This window comes from Bombina bombina, chromosome 3 (genome assembly GCF_027579735.1).
Source record: "Bombina bombina isolate aBomBom1 chromosome 3, aBomBom1.pri, whole genome shotgun sequence".
In the NCBI taxonomy this organism is placed as follows: Eukaryota; Metazoa; Chordata; class Amphibia; order Anura; family Bombinatoridae; genus Bombina; species Bombina bombina.
Genome location: NC_069501.1, coordinates 160,302,607 through 160,316,899, shown reverse-complemented (window position 1 = coordinate 160,316,899; position 14,293 = coordinate 160,302,607).

Here is a 14,293-nt window from a genome sequence, read left to right as displayed (position 1 = left end):
TGGCTAAATGCAGGCACCAATCAGCAAGCCCTATCCAGGGTACTAAACAAAAAATAGGCCGGCTCCAAAGCTTTCATTCCTGCCTTTTCAAATAAAGATAGCAAGAAAATCCTATTGCATCAGCAAATAGGATTTTTCCTACCTTAATTCCGATTGGCTGATAGAATTCTATCAGCCAATCGGAATTCAAGGGACGCCATCTTGGATGATGTCATTTAAAGGAACCGTCATTCGTCGGGTAGTCTTCGGTCTGGATGGATGCTCTGCATTGGATGTCTTCAAGATGGAGCCGCTCCTCGTCGGATGGATGAAGATAGAAGATGCCGCCTGGATGAAAACTTCTACCCATCTGGAGGACCTCTTCTGCCCGGTTGGATGAAGACATCGCCCGGCTTCGTTGAGGACTTGGGCCCGGTTGGGTGAAGATGTCTCAAGGTAGGGTGATCTTCAGGGGGGTAGTGTTAGGTTTTATTAAGGGGGGATTGGTGGGTTTTAGAGTAGGGTTGGGTATGTGGGTGGTGGGTTTTAATGTTGGGGGGGGAATTGTTATTTTTTTACAGGTCATAGAGCTGATTACTTTGGGGCAATGCCCTGCAAAAAGCCCTTTTAAGGGCTATTTGTAATTTAGTGTAGGGTAGGGATTTTTATTATTTTGGGGGGCTTTTTTATTTTATTAGGGGGATTAGTTTAAAAAAACCTGTAATTATTTTATTATTTTCTGTAATTTAGTGTTTGTGTTTTTTTTGTACTTTAGTTAATTTTATTTAATTGTATTTCATTGTAGTTAATTTATTAAATTTATTTAATTATAGTGTAGTGTTAGGTGTAATTGTAACTTAGGTTAGGATTTATTTTACAGGTATATTTGTATTTATTTTAGCTAGGTAGTTTATTAAATAGTTAATAACTATTTAATAACTATTCTACCTAGTTAAAATAAATACAAAGTTGCCTGTAAAATAAAAATAAACCATAAGCTAGCTACAATGTAACTATTAGTTATATTGTAGCTAGCTTAGGGTTTATTTTATAGGTAAGTATTTAATTTTAAATTGGAATTATTTAGTTAATGATAGGAATATTTATTTAGATTTATTTAATTTATATTTAAGTTAGGGGGTGTTAGGGTTAGACTTAGATTTAGGGGTTAATATGTTTATTATAGTGGCGGCGGTGTAGGGGGGCAGATTAGGGGTTTATAAATATAACGTAAGTGGCGGTGGGCTCTGGGAGCGGAAGTTTAGGGGTTAAACAATTTATGTAGTTGCGGCGGGGTCCGGGATCGGCAGGATAGGGGTTAATAAATTTTTGTAGGTAGCGGCGGTATAGGGGACTGCAGGTTAGGGGTCAATAGGTATAATGTAGGTGGCGGTGGGCTCCGTGAGTGGCAGTTTAGGGGTTAATACATTTATTAGAGTTGCGGTGGGCTCCGGGAGCGGCGGTTTAGGGGTTAAACACTTTATTTAGTTGCGGCGGGCTCAGGAAGCGGCGGTTTAGGGGTTAATAAGTATAATGTAGGTGGCGGAGGTGTAGGGGGGGCAGATTAGGGGTTAATAAGTATAATGTAGGTGGCGGCGGTGTAGGGGGGGGCAGATTAGGGGTGTTTAGACTCGGGGTACCTGTTAGGGTGTTAGGTGTAGACATTCCCATAGGAATTAATGGGATATCGGGCAGCAGCGAACATGAGTTTTCGCTGCTTTCAGACTCCCATTGACTCCTATGGCATCCGCCGCCTCCAGGGCGGCGGATTGAAAACCAGGTACGCTGGTCCGGAATAGTGGCGAGCATACCTGGTGGGTTTTTTGATAACTTCCAAAAGTAGTCAGATTGTGCCGAACTTGCGTTCGGAACATCTGTAGTGACGTAAGCATCGGACTGAGTCCGCCGGATCATATGTTACGTCACTAAATTCTACTTTTGCCGGTCTGTAGGGTTTGATAACTATGGCAAATCAGGCTTGCCACAAATACGCTGCGGAATTCCAGCGTACTTTTTTTTAGGTTTTTTGAATGGGGTTTGTATGGAGAGCCACTAATGGCATGGACTGGTTGTGGGACACATTTCATTATACTCATTCTAAAGCTTCAAAATAAAATTAAATTATTTTCAGTTAAATTACATAAATGATTTTGACTGAGTATACTTTTAAAACTTACAAAATGTCATACAAATATTCATATATATGTTTTTTTAATTGATACTGATAGAGCATATAATAAGATTTTTTTTTTATTTACCTCTATGATCTAATTGTCTTTATTCTCTTGATATCCTTTGTTGAAGGAGCAGCAAAGCATTACAGGGAGATAACTGAGCACAATGGGGGCTAGATTACGAGTGGAGCACAATTTAGCACTCCTTTTCAAGTTGAAAGTAAAAAGTTTGCTCACGAGGGAAACCCGACGCACTCTGACAAATTATCACTATCGCATTAACTTCTGTGCCCCATAGAAGTCAATAGAGAAGGAAAACTGAAAAAAAAACACCTATACTCAGGCAGTAACCTGTCAGGAGTTATGAAAATTTCACATTCCAATGTTCTTCACGTACAGAACAATGTACTTTTTATTGTAAATATACATTTCTATATTTATCTAGATATGCCTTTACCTACAGTATATATCTATTAATATACATAATTTTCTATGTGAAGAACATAAGAATGCAAAATTTGTGCAATGCGCATCGGGTGTTCGCAATTTAGGACTAACGCGGTCGGGTTAGCAAACATGAAGATTTGCTATCTTTGATGTACGTTATTGAAATATTGAATATAAAATATTTTACAAAAATTATAAATATTATATCAAATCATTTTACATACTGTAACAACTGACGCGTGTTAAATTCGATTTCACTCAAACAGATTTACTCATACTACGTGCTATTTCCATCGAACACAAAGAGTTGTGAAATAACAAATTTTGCTCTTGTGCTACAGTTAGTGTACCACTCTTAATCTAGCCCTGGGTAAGCCAATGATAAGAGTCATGTGTGTACAGCTACCAATCGGCATCTAGCTCATAGTAATATATTGCTGCTCCCAAAGCTACTTTTTATGATTTTCAACAAAGCATAGAAGGCAATGAAGCAAATTAGATACTAGAAGTAAACTGGGAAGTTGTTTATAATTGCATAGTCTATCTGCATCATGAAAAAAAAAGGGGGTTTCATGTCCCTGTAATTACCTCAATGCGGAGCCTCTTTTTTGGCAATAAATCACTAAAGTTTGTTTTCTGCTCATTGGTGATGAGGGCCACAAAAAAGCATTTGGGAAGCGGGTGGTGGGTGTTAGGCTCTAGCTTGGGCTGTGTTGGACTAAAGTGTTTAAAAGCAGATTTTGCACATAACTATCACATTTCATTTTTTAAATTTAAATATTTTTAAAATAATTTTGCATAATTTTTAAGCACCCAAAAACTTCAAGCAATTGTACATGTATGACTGTCTGAATGAGTATGCCTGTAGACAAATGCCCTCCTCTGCTACTCCACTGAGAAGTATGTAGGCTTTTGTACAGATCTGAGAATTATCTAACAGTGGTGATAAAGTAGCACTGTAGGCTATGGGGTCAATTAATTAAATGCCGGGCAGACATGATTCGCTGTTGCTGTCAGTATTTAACATTGCACAAGCATTTCTTGTGAAATGCTTGTGCAATGCCGTCCCCTGCACATTTGTGGCCAATCGACCGCGAGGGGGTGTCAATCATACCGATTGTATAAGATCAGGATGATTGCAATTCACCACTTTAAAGGTAAAAGGTGGCTGACAAGTTAAGGAGCAACGGTCTTACAACCGCTGCTTCTTAACTTCTGTTTCCGGCAAGACGGAAACTACGGGTGTAGAAAGCAGCATCCACTGCTTATTAAATCTACCACATTGACTCTTAAATTGTATAGTTATGATGACACATTCTGTAAATGTCACTTGGGAAGACTTCCGTTTGGGGGTGGAGCTTGGGGGTGCAGCGTTCTCGTGTCCTGGGCCTCAGGAAAGAAAACATTGTTCCCCACAGTACAAGCCCCTTGGTTCTTAGAATTTCAGTGAACCAGTTTGGGCAACGAGCTACTCAGAGCTGTTCGTAGCTCATAGAGGAAGTCGCATACCTGCTGATGTGGTGGCGCACGTTGCATCGGGCAGCCGAAGGTTCAAGGTGAGGTGGAGCCGGGAAGAGCCAGAGAGTAACCTGATTCAAGAGACTTTCCATGTTTCACTGGCTACAGCTCTAAGAAGCACCAGGAGGATGGGTCAACTTCGGATACGTACCGCTTGAGGTAGGCGAGTTTGGATACTGGAGGGATTCTGACCCAGCTCACCAACCTCGTGACACCAGAGAGTTAGAGATCCAAAGGATCCCTAGATGCAATTTTATGTCCCTTCTCTCTTCTACTAGAAGATACCACTAAACCGCAAGTACCGGCTATCCCTGCTAACCCTACCTGTGCTTTGGGTTTTAACACTATTTGTGCAGTCAGCATTTTACTTTGATACAGAGGCTGTACATATGCAATTTCTGCCTCATAGGGGTATTAACCTTTCTTGGCAACCACTCTATTTTACCCTTATGCTCTCTACATGGCCATTTGAGCCCCTCACTCACCATTAACATTTCCAGATACTTTGACCCCACTGAAAGAACTGTGCCAATATGTGAATTCAAAAGGGAGCCTGATCTGCAGTGTCTACCCTCTCTGTAACCAGCATACAAAGAGTATTTAAAGAGAACTTTAATTATTTCCCTATAAATCTGTGCTTATAATATTGGTATTTTCTGGAGATGTAATATCCCAAACTCGGAAAGTGCTACTGGGTCCTCTTTTTCTGTTTTTCTTACTCTACCTAGGATCTAAAGAGACCTTAATCATTTTGCTCTCTCAGAACTGAGAATTAAAAATTGCTGTTGAAGTTTACTGATGGAGTTCAGTGTGGAGGCAGCAAATTATATATATTTATGTCTTTGGTGAACTACTATACTTTGCAATTGTTGTATATATGTTGTTTCCAATCCTGTAATACGATGTTTTGCCATATTTAATGCTGACACTGAATAACATTTAACAGGGAAATAGCTTTCGATTGGTTGGTTTAAGGGTTGCTTCTGTCTTTTTAGCTTAATACCTTGGTACGTATATTATTAAGCTTTGACTCTTTGGCAAACACTAAGAGCACTACCACACATATATAAAAAAAAAAGGGGAAAAAAAAGCAAAATACTTTTCTTTCTTTTTTCATAGATATATACCTGTCTACCTTATAAACCTTTATACACGTTGAAGTAATGTTCGTTTAACTTATAACTAAGTTGTAGCACTATTCATATGGTGTGCTAATTGATGCTTAATGCTATGCACATAAAGTAGTGTGGAACTATAGTGAATAGTCAAAATGGCGCACAGTACCTTCAATCGAAGATTAACTACAGTACAGTGGATAATTATCCATGAGCTCAGGGAAGAGCGTAAAAACAACCTTCCAGAAATCAAACTGCTCCTGGGGTGCACTGTAAATCATCCATTCATCCTGTAATGCTCTGGACCCAAGGTAAAGACTGGAACACAGCCTGATGTTTTCATCAGATCACATGGTGATATGTGCCTATGTGATTTTAACTCTAGTGAATAGCTGTCATATATATGCAGCTTCAATAAATGTTTTTATATTACACCTGCATCGGAGTGGCTCTTCTGTCTTCATTTAGTTTTATAAATCTGAGAATTAGAAAAACAAAAATTTTCAGAACTTCACTACACATAACTAAACACGTTGGCCTAAATTTCAAATGGAGCGATACAATTTCATTCAATCATGAGCACTAGCTGCACTCAATGTAGAACATTATCGCTCCCAGGTTAGCGTTGGTATTACAAGTTGAAAGTAAAAAGCACGCTAATAAAAGTCTCAGACAAATAAATTTCAGGACTTTGGATATCGCCACCGCCATCTCCCTCTTGCTATAGACTTCTATGGGAAGTGCTAAAGAAAGACAAATGTGCTAACCTAAAGCTGTGCTAAAGCCAAAGTATACTTCACATTCCTATGTTCTTCACTTAGAAAAAAGTAATCTTTTTATTTATATATATTTTTATAAATATCTATACTTATATATCTATATGGTCGGCCATGGCGAGGCCTGTTCTGAGTGGAACCTGTCCTATGAAACCACTGTATGGTCTTGCTCACTGTGTTGCAGCTCAGTTTCAGGGTTTTGGCAATATTCTTATAGCCTAGGCCATCTTTAGGTAGAGCAACAATTCTTTTTTTTCAGATCCTCAGAGAGTTCTTTGCCATGAGGCGCCATGTGGAACTTCCAGTGACCAGTATGAGAGAGTGTGAGAGCGATAACACCAAATTTAACACACCTGCTCCTCATTCACACCTGAGACCTTGTAACACTAACAGGTCACATGACACCATAGAGTAAAAATGGCTAATTGGGCCAGGGGTGTACTCACTTTTGTTGCCAACGGTTTAGACATCAATGGCTGTGTGTTGAGTTATTTTGAGGGGACAGCAAATTTACACTGTTATATGGGCTGTACACTCACTACTTTACATTGTAGCAAAGTGTCATTTCTTCAGTGTAGTCACAAGAAAAGATATAATAAAATATTTACAAAAATGTGAGGGCTGTTCTCACTTTTGTGGGATACTCTATGTGTATATATATATATTTATATATATATATATATATATATATATATATATATATATATATATATATATATAAGTGAAGAGCATTTGAATTTCAATATTTCTATAAAAATACATTAACACTTTAAATATTTAAAACGATATTGCATATTTCAGTTCCCCCCAAAACCAGTTACATCAGACATCCCAACTCTCCCTGAAGTTCAGGGAGTCTCCCTGATTGTAATAGCGGCTCCCTGATGCCAGCAAATGGAGTGCAATCTCCCTGAAACTCCAAGTACCATGATCCAATGTGGCCCAAATCCGGAAAAGTGTTTCTTTAAGGAATGCCTTTAGTTGCTGGGACATTATAGAACCCTCAAAGCATGCACCAGTAACCAAAAAGCCCCCACTGATTTTAATAAAATAAAACACAAATACTACCTTATTTACTGCACATAATTAAACTTTGTATTCTAAAATACCGGTATTTAAGAATTCAACAAGCGTACGTACGATCACTGGAAAATAGGTTTGTTGTATGTGGTTGTTCAATAAAGCTACTTTTTTTTAGCGTGCCTTTAGTGAGTAGATACTTTAATGATAAGTCTCTATCTAATTTAGGGTTTCAAGGTGTCCAATATATAACTGGGAGGGGGGGGGGGGGGGTGGCGGCGCATTAGCAGATGAAGCCACCTCCCTGAAATGAGCTTTTGCAGGTTGGGATGTCTGAGTTACATACACGTGTGTTTTCTTTCTTAAGGTGATAAAAAACTCACCAGCATAAAGAGAATTTACTCAAAATCGTTTTTTTTTAAACATATTATAATGTAGGTGTCTCTACTTCACATCCAGGCTCTGCATAATTAGATTAACATCTCTAAAGCTAAAATTTAACATCCGCATATGTTTTGAGATACATTGTAGTATTGATGAGACTCTTTAGATAATCTCTGCAGACCAGAGAGATTTAGACCAACGAGCCCTTAGGATGAGAGTCTATATTCATAGTTTTAGTTGTGTTTTCTTTCATTGTAAATTCTCTTGCTGGATTAAACAGCTTTTGTAAAATGGAAATAAAAAATAACAATGAATTTCATGATCATAATTCTAAGTAAAAGATGTTTTAATAGGACATGATGCAAAAAAAATACATTTATTAACTGAAAATGGATATAATTCCCTACAAGCTCTAAAAATGGTTTAATAAGACTATGACAGAAAATTATTACTGTGATAAAAAGAAAACATATTTTTTGCATCAAAATTGAAATATTTTACCACCATTTCTAGTATAAACGTCCCTTTCCTTGAAAATGTAGAAACATTTACAGTAAGTGAGCACATATAATTATTTAAAGTACTTTAGCAAATAAATGTGAAATTCAGGGCTGCAGTTCAGTGTGTGTGTCTATGTTTGTGTTAGTGTAGCTGCTATGTTGTATTTATAGAATGTGTGTTTGTGCTGGCATCTGTGTTTAAATAGAGGCTATTTTTTCGTTTGGGGTGATCACAATAGCACTATTTTGGTTGATTCTTACACTCAGCAGCCAGGTCAAGTTTTACAGTTTTAAAGAAGTGACAATCCTGCAAAAAATATTTCAAGTGTTTTACAGAGAAATTCACAGTTGCCATTTTGTGCACAGTTCACACAAAAAAATGGAACCAGACCTTTAACAAATACTATAAAAAATCTTGTTTAAAAGCAATCCTTATGAAAGTTGTCACATGACCATAAAGCAAAAGAAAAACAGTGCACAATTTAGCAATCCACATAACCTGATAGATGCATTTAGATGGGTTAGCAGTGGTGCAGATGGAAACTGATTATGCAATCTCCTTTAAATACCCAATTTTAATAACACCAGTACTGTTACAATTACGCCAATGTTAGAAATATAATCAATCAAATCCATATGAAATATAAAATCAAGCTGTTTGTTATGTTGCAGTCCTGAAGTGCCTATAGAAGTATGTCTATCCTACCAAGATACATTTGGCATTCATATGGATACCGAGGGCTCAATTTATCATTTGGCAGGTGGACGAGGTTTGCTGTCATTAAATGTCTCGCATCAGCATTAGAAATGTGCCATTCGTTTCGGATCGATTCGGAAATTCGGCTGAATTCGTTAAATTCGGAGATTTGGATCGATTCGAATTTCCGAATTAAAATAGTGCCGAATCTACGAATAAATCCGAATTAGTTTGGATTTATTCAGTAGATTCGGATGGCCATGGATTACACTAGTATTGTACAGTATATTAGGTTATATCACTCTGCTATGGGTTACACCTAATATACAGTACATAATGCTAGTCTAATACACAGCACATCCCACCTAACACATACCGAAATTTCGAATTTCCGAACTGAACCGAATCGAACCGAATCCAGCTGAATTTCTTCGAATCTGAATAAATCCGAAACGAATCCGAACCGAATTGATTCGAATTTTTCCGAATTCGAATCGATCCGAACAGAAATTCGAAAAAATCCGAATCGATCCGAACCGAACCAAATTTTTTCGCCATGCACATGTCTAATCAGCATACATTTAATATTGCACAATTTGTGGATTGTGCAATGGTGGCCGCTATTTGTGTGCTGCCAATTGCGTGCAAGAGAGGTCTGTCAATCATCCTGATCCAGATGGGGTGATTGGAATACGCCACACTTTAGCTGGCAGAGATGTTAAGTAACAAAACCCTGCTACTTAACTAGTGTTTCAGGCTCGCTCTGAGCAAACCTGAAATTCCAGGGCTCCACAGCATAGCAGCTTGGTAAATTGAGCCCTGAGAATTGCGGGTGTCTTGTGATGACAATAAGTCACATATGTAAAAATGAAAATTATGTTTGCCAGATGAACAATAGAGCTTTGCTATAACCTTAAGAGGTTAAATAGGCAATTGTATGTGTCAGTTTTGGAAGACCTCCTAGTTTCTATTTCGAAAACAGAAAGTTTACACTCAAAGTCCTTTGCAGGAGCTTTTAGGTTGAAAACACTGATTTTTAACAAAAACAAAACAATATATCATTGTGATCAATCAAGAAACTTGACTCCATATTCGATCAATATGAAAACATTATTTTCAGGAGCCAATAGCCAATAGATTGTGATCAACCCCCGATATATTAAAAGAGTGTTTGGGCTTTTATGGCCTCATGTACTAAAAGACGGATAAGGTTCCTATCTTAGGAATCTGTCTTTCTTTACAAAAAAACTTATCAACTGATTTATCTTAAAAAATCCCAATAGCCTTTAATGGTGATTTTTTGTAGATAACCATTAGATGCGTTTTTCTAAAGGATTGGAATCAACCTCTATATTGTAATGTATGTATATTTCCTTCAAATTTAAAACCCTGCTAAGCAGAATAAACAGATCACAAGTTTAAATGTTACTTTCTACATTTCTTTGAGGGACCATACAGTACTGACAGGACTTTTTAGATAACCTTGCCAGACAAGAGAGCTTTAGAGAATCCAGCCCAAAGTGTGGTATGAGTATTGTCTGTTCATAGGGAGTATTGTGGATGCCTTTGTTCATTATTTTTATGAGTTTTCAATGCGTAGATGCTCATATATATACTTTTGTATGTTCTTCTGTGTCTATCTATCTATCTATCTATCCATCTATCTCTCTATATGACTTGCATCTGTGCTCATATGTTTTTTACCAAGACTGAAAAATATGTAAAGGAAATTCTAAAATTCCTGCTCCAAAAAAAAAAGTTAAGGAATTATTTGGTGTCTTATTTCTTCTGATAAGGTACGTTGTTTTTCAGAATTTAGCAAAATGCGTCACCAGAAATTACTTAAGCAATGTGTCACTTATTACAGATATGGCATATGGCAAAGCGCTCCACCTGAATCTAGCCCTTACTTGTAGAAAGTATCTGATGAACACTCTGATCTCCACTGAAATCAAGGAGGTGGTTAATTTAGCTGTGAATTCTTTGAGGAGACAGTCAATACCTACCCCCGATTCTAAGACACACAATGGCTATGTGAAATATGAGATAACTACCATTCCTTGCAACATGCATGCTGAGAATACGGGACCTCTTCTACACTTACCTGCACTGTTATTAGAGGAAGTGTTATTCTCGTCTGGAGACACCCATTCTGACAACTGATGTACTGAAGGTTGCGCAATTAGAGAGCTACAGCTTATACTATAAGGAAACTAGTGAAGACATTATACTTCTTAATAACATTTGTTTCTTCCAATGAAATGACACTGAAAAGATCTTTTTTTGTTTTTGCTCTCCTCTCATCTGGTCATGCTTACTGGATTGTGAGGTATCCAAGAGAGTCTATGATTTTCCATATGCATGTGCGAGTAGTATCTGCCCTCAGCTATTTAAGTTTCAGATTATCTATGGCATAGCAAAAGCCATTAACACAAATTGTATTTTCCTCCTCATATAAGGTATCTGTTGTGTTTCTAAATTACCACCTAACGGTTTTAATAATTACCGGATTGACCATTTTGGGACTTGTATGATGGCATTATTGTAGCTTCCATAATAGTGATCTCATATAAGCATATATACACTATTGATAATGGATGCACTATAGTATATAATATATACCTAGCAGCATTATCTCTGAAATACTTTTAATTTCTATTTAATAGTACCTATATTTAACGCTCAAACACTGGTGGACCCATACTGTAGGTTAAAGCTTGTTTGTTGATATTTTATATACTATAAGCCTATAAAGTTAAACTAAGATCTACATATGCAATGCATTTATACTTTTTAATGATGGGAGTATAATTGTCTCACACTATTTTGTACAATACTGTTTGTTGATTGACGTTTACTTTATAACATAGATTGAGTGGCTCACTTTTCTTGTTAATACCAATCCATGAATGTTATACCACTGTAGTATTCTGGGCTCAGATATATCTTTTATATATGCATAGACATATCTCTAGTTGCTGTGTGTATATTAGTACTCCCTTACCTTGGAAGCAGGGCTCTTCTTCTCTGCCTAGGGTGCCAGTTGAGCCTTGAGTTTAAGTTACCTAAACAACAGAAGCATCACTACATATTTTGGAGTGTGATCAGTGGTAATAACTTTATGTTGATTCCTAATTGTTTTTGCTTTTTTTTTAACCAACTAAAGTATTTCTCATGGCTTGATTGGGTTATAAATTTCAAAGACAAACCTAATTACTTATACTACAATATGAGCTTAAAGGGACATTATACACTAGATTTTTCTTTGTATAAATGTTTTGTAGATGATCTATTTATATAACCCATACAGCTTTTTTTTTTTTTTTTTAAATGGATAGTTTTGCTTATTTTTAAATAACATTGCTCTGATTTTAGGAGAATACTGATGTATACCTACTCCAGCTTGCTCCTGTTTGTGTAAAGTCTTTTCATATGCAGAGGAAGGGAGAGGGGGGAGTTTCTGCTTTTTTTACTATTGAACCACTTGCAGTGGGTGTTCCAGCTAACTTTTTCAACAGAGGTAAACTGGGAGCTTCTAAGTAAGTTTTTAAATGGTTTATACTGGATTTTTAGATCAGTATCTGTGCATATTATTCTTTATAGTAATGTCTATTACATGCAGTTAAATGAAAACTGGTGTATACTGTCCCTTTAAGTAGTGCTCAGCCATATTAGATAGAATGTGGTAGCCATGTTCAAATCTATGATATCTTAGGATACTTTTTTTACTTTACTGTTATATATCTTGTGATGTGACTTAGTATTGAATAATGTTATTTTCTCATTGTGCCGTTTAGTGAATATTTTCTAAAGCTCTATAAGTGGCCATTGCTATATAGTTAAACCTTCTATCTGTGTAGACTTTATATTTGGAGGGGAAAAATTGAGGGTTATTGTGATTCTCTTTATTATTTCTTTGTAAAATGTTAGTTTAGGAAATTGTGTTCTAGATTGTACAACATTTTCATTGATATATTGTCTAATGCTTACACTATGTTAATCTTTGCCCTCATTAAAAAAATGATTAAAAAAAAACTAATAGAATTAAAAACATAAGGATGTCTTCCAAAAGTTGTCTTTCTGGCCAAACAGTAACCACAATGGGGCATATGTACCAAGCTCCGTATGGAGCTTGATGCCCCGTGTTTCTGGCGAGCCATCAGACTCGCCAGAAACAGCAGTTATGAAGCAGCGGTCACAAAGATCTGAGCAGGCGGACACTCATCGCCATAAATCAACCCGATCGAGTACAATCGGGCTGATTGACACCCCCCTGCTGGCGGCTGATTGGCCGCGAGTCTGCAGGGGGTGGCGTTGCGCCAGCAGCTCTTGTGAGCTGCTGGTGCAATGCTGAATATGGCGAGCGTATTGCTCACCGTATTCAGCGAGGTCTGGAGGACCTGATCCACCGGACCAGGTCCGCCAGACCTTGATAACTATAGGCCAATGTGTTTTAAAGTCACACCACTTCATCAGGTGTAATTGATTGATCAATTAAAGGGACACTGAACCCAATTTTTTTCTTTCATGATTAAGATAGAGCATGTAATTTTAAGCAACTTTCTAATTTACTCCTATTATCAAATTTTCTTAATTCTCTTTATTTGAAATTTGTATTACAAAAAATTGAAGGCATTATCCTGAATGAAAATATTCTTCTTGCAACATGTGATGTTGAATCACTGTACACTTCAATTGACCATGAATGGGGTTGTTTTGCAGCGGAGTATTTTCTTAAAATGAAGCATCTGACTGCATAGATAAAAATCAATTCATAATACGACTTCTCAGGTTTGTTCTCAGCCATAACTATTTTGTGTTCAACTACAAATTTTATCTCCAAACTAGAGACACCGCCATAGGGATAGCATGCGCCCCAACATATGCAAATTTGTACTGAATGGGAAACCGTTTTTTGGAGAAAAAATGGCAAAATATATGGAGAACATCTTGTTATGGCGTAGGTACGTCAATGATGTCTTTATATTATGGAAGGGGGATGTAAACACATTGCAGACTTTCATAAAAGAACTTAATCTGAATGACCTGAACCTTAACTTAACTTACGAAATTAATCACGATAAAGTAACCTTCCTGGATCTAAGCATATCTAGAGACATGTTCATAAAGATTGAAAACAACCTCTACAGAAAAGAAACAGCCACAAATTCTATTCTAAGATTCAAAAGCACCCACCATGAACCTACCAAAAAGGCAATCCCATATGGTGAATTTCTGCGCCTGAGACGCAACTGTTCAGAATTTGAAAAATTTAAAACACAGGCAAAAGATCTTAAACTAAGATTAAAAGAAAGGGACTACCCCAACTCTATCCTCAAAAAAGCCTATCACAAGTCATTACACTTGGTAAGATCAGATCTCCTAGTACCAAAGAGAAAGGAGAATAAGGATCATAAAATAAGGTTTATTGGTACTTATAATGAAGCTCATAAGGAAATCACTGAAATTTTAAATCGGCACATCCACATACTTCACACTGACGATGACCTTGCCAAACAAATAGGCCAACAAGTATCAGTCTCATGGAGAAGAGCACCTACAAAAAGGGACAAAATTGTGAGAAGTCATTTCGTCAAACATGTTAACAGAAGGAGAGACAATCTGAAGGGTACATACCCTTGTGGAACATGTAAATTATGTATATATATCAGCACTATTAAAC